At 39.5% G+C, this 3,146-nt stretch overlaps 1 long non-coding RNA gene across 1 annotated transcript; it reads right to left on the bottom strand.

Annotated features, from left to right (window-relative positions):
* Positions 1-1,183: 1,183 nt before the first annotated feature.
* LOC108531413 (uncharacterized) lies at positions 1,184-2,403 on the bottom strand. The gene is made up of 2 exons (XR_001886164.1): positions 2,175-2,403; positions 1,184-2,072 (listed from the first exon to the last, which is right to left on the bottom strand). It is a non-coding gene; the product is annotated as an uncharacterized LOC108531413 (long non-coding RNA).
* Positions 2,404-3,146: the final 743 nt, after the last annotated feature.

The raw sequence follows: 3,146 nt of genomic DNA, 5'->3' as shown, positions 1-3,146 counted from the left end.
AGATAACTGATACCTATGCAGAGGATGGACAGGTGAGAGGCTGGAGCTGTTCTCAGCATCCAGGGTAGAGAAGGTGCAACCCTGAGAGTAGAGGCAGTGGCAACAAACAGAGAAAACTGATTCTGGGCCGGTCACGGTAGCTCACGCCTGTAATCCCAGCACTTTGAGAGGTCGAGGCGGGCAGATCACATGAGGTCAGGAGTTTGAGGCCAGCCTGGCCAACATGGTGAAACCCCTTCTCTACTAAAAAATACAAAAAATAGCCGGGTGTGATGGCAGCCACATGTAACCCCAGCTACTCGGGAGGCTAAGGCAGGAGAATCACTTGAATCCAGGAGGTGGAGGTTGCAGTGAGCCGAAATCGTGCCACTGCACTCCAGCCTGGGTGATAACAGTGAAACTCTGTCTTCAAAAAAAAAAAAAAAAAAAAACTGATTCTGGTAACATTGCAGGACGGATTAGCAAACACTGAGGAATAGCAGAAGAAATGCAGAAGGAAAGTGATGCTGAGGTTTGTAGCTAGGGAGACTGGATGAAAGCTACACCATTAACAGTATTGGGTAACATTACAGGAGGAGAGTTGTAATGAGGCTACAAAATAATGGGTTTCTTTTAGACATACTGAGTTTGAAGTGCTTACAGGACCTTCATGTGGAGAAGCATTTTCTAAATTCACTTTTAAAAAAAGAGAGAAATGCTTTTATCTCTAGGTAATAAGTGGTAATAACTGTGCCCGGAGGCTATCCAAATACTTTTCAACAAAATTTCTCATCACAAGCAAATATTCTGCTACAAAAACATTTCTGGCACCAATGAAACAGGGTAAGTTAAAATATATATATTATTTTGTTTGTGTAATTATATAATGAATAAGACACTACAAATCAATGCAAAAGAAAAGATTATTTAATAAATAACAGAGATTTAGAGTGGGTATTTAGAAAATAATTATGGATTTAGAGCCTTTCCTCATACCATATACCTAATTAAGTTAAACACAAAAATAAAGTAGAAGAAAATGAAGGCAGTTATTGATCCAATCTCTGGATCTCAGGATGGAAAACATTTTGTACACTTAAAAGCAATGAGAAAAACATCCCAATGTTTATGATTAGTAAATTTGACAACATAAGCATTTTATATATCTCTTTTAATAAACATTGACTGAATATAAAAGACTTTAAAAAGTAGCTTTGAAATTTGTTAGTCACAAATATGACAGAAAAAAAGTATTGTTTATATATAAATATCTAGTATTATTCTTTAAGAAAATCAATAAGAAACAAAACAAAATGGAAAAACCTAGCCTCTATAGTATCTAGAGCAAACTATTAAAAGGTTATTGCGGAGACGGCTAATTGTGTCCCAATATTCATCCTCTCCTACTTCTTTGGTAATGGAACCACTAATTTTTAGCTGGGCATATGGTTGTCCAAAATAAAATTTACATTTTAGTCTTCCTTATAGCGATACATGGCCATATGACTAAATTCTGGCCAGTCGGATCTAAGTAGAAGTACCAGCTCCAGGAAGTGTTCCCCCTTAAAGGAAAGGTCAGACCCTTCCTCCTTCCTGCTGGGAGTGCAGATATGAGATGTCCATCTGGAGCAGCTATCTTGGAGTTTGAGTTGGAAGCCATGTTAGGGTGGCAAAAAGACCTGGTAGGATGAACCTGAGTCCCTCCCGATTGTGGTGTCTCTTTACTAAACTGCCTATTTCTGCCTCCTGTTAATTGACAGAGAAATAAATGTCTGTCTTCTCTAAGCCACTACTGCTTTGGGGCTGTCACTTGCCCTCAGGTGCTAAATGTTACAAATATCAAAATCTTACTGTTCTATGTTCCCAAAATTATCAGAAAGGAATATAGGCAGTATAATATCTACTACTATGAAAAAATAAGTACATAATGAAAGGAATTCACTCACAATGGGAAACAGTATGACAGGTCAGCAACATTCCCAATATCTCAAAAATCTCGCTTTGTTGTTTATCTCCTCTCGTATTTCACCAAATTGTAAATCCTGTGATTTATGATTTATGAAAGCTCCTCAGTTGTACCCTCTCTGCTGACCCTGTAAATAAAGCAATGAAATCGCCACTTTGTTATTTTATAGTGGGCATTGGAGAATTAACAGCCTCCAATGTTATAACAGTAAAGTCGTAAATATAGCTACCTTCAAAAATCCGTTGTAAACCTTCACGGTGGCATCAAGAATCTAGCAATTGGCCAAGATTTAAAAGTATTGAATATTTCTTCGTAACCAGAAAAAACATACCCCAACTGGAGGTGTGAGAAAAGAAGGAGCTTGTCTCCTTCTCTTTGAGTTCCAGTGAGAAATTTGCTTGATTATAAACCAATTTGAAAAAGGTTACTCTTAGTTACCCCAACACACTTGCCTCAGGTATATGATCACACTGAAAACTACAAACCAGGGTAGAATGTAGGCAGTATCTCCAGGGTAGCAAGTTAAGAGTCAACACGATGCAAGCAATCATCTGGCCTATCTGGCATGGTAAGGAGGCCTTTGGAGGTGGAGGGGCAGTGGATTGGGGAGGGAGTGGAACAGACACAGCTATTGAAAATTACAAAGGTGTCCGGGCACAGCGGTGCATGCCTGTAATCCCAGCACTTTGGGAGACTGAGGTGGGCAGATCACATGCGGTCGGGAGTTTGAGGCCAGCCTGACCAACATCGTGAAACACCATCTCTACTGAAAAAAAAGAAAAAAAAAATTAGCCAGGTGTGGTGGCGTATGCCTGTAATCCCAGCTACTCAGGAGGCTGAGGCAGGAGAGTTGCCCGAACCTGGGAAGCAGAGGTTGTGGTGAGCTGAGATTGTGCCACTGTACTCCAGCCTGAACAAGAACAAAACTCCGCCTCAAAAAGAAAAGAAAGAGAAGAGAAAAGTACAAAGATTTGCAGAGATTGTGGGAACTTGGTTAGCTATAAATGATCTATACCTGGAAATATTGTTGCTCACATGTATACAAGGAAAAAGGTAGCTCAACAGGCATATCTCAAAAAAAACTGAATGACTATTTTCAAAGAATCACCATTATTTCCCAGTTTTCCCCTTCAGGGATGTAAACACAATTAACTTCAGTGCAGTATTTGTTAGAGGTTGCTATCATTGGCAATCATTCTGA

Source organism: Rhinopithecus bieti, unplaced genomic scaffold (genome assembly GCF_001698545.2).
Source record: "Rhinopithecus bieti isolate Rb0 unplaced genomic scaffold, ASM169854v2 scaffold_8893, whole genome shotgun sequence".
Classification (NCBI taxonomy): Eukaryota; Metazoa; Chordata; class Mammalia; order Primates; family Cercopithecidae; genus Rhinopithecus; species Rhinopithecus bieti.
The sequence above is the reverse complement of the archived record's forward strand: the minus strand, read 5'-3'. Positions and strand labels throughout refer to the sequence as shown.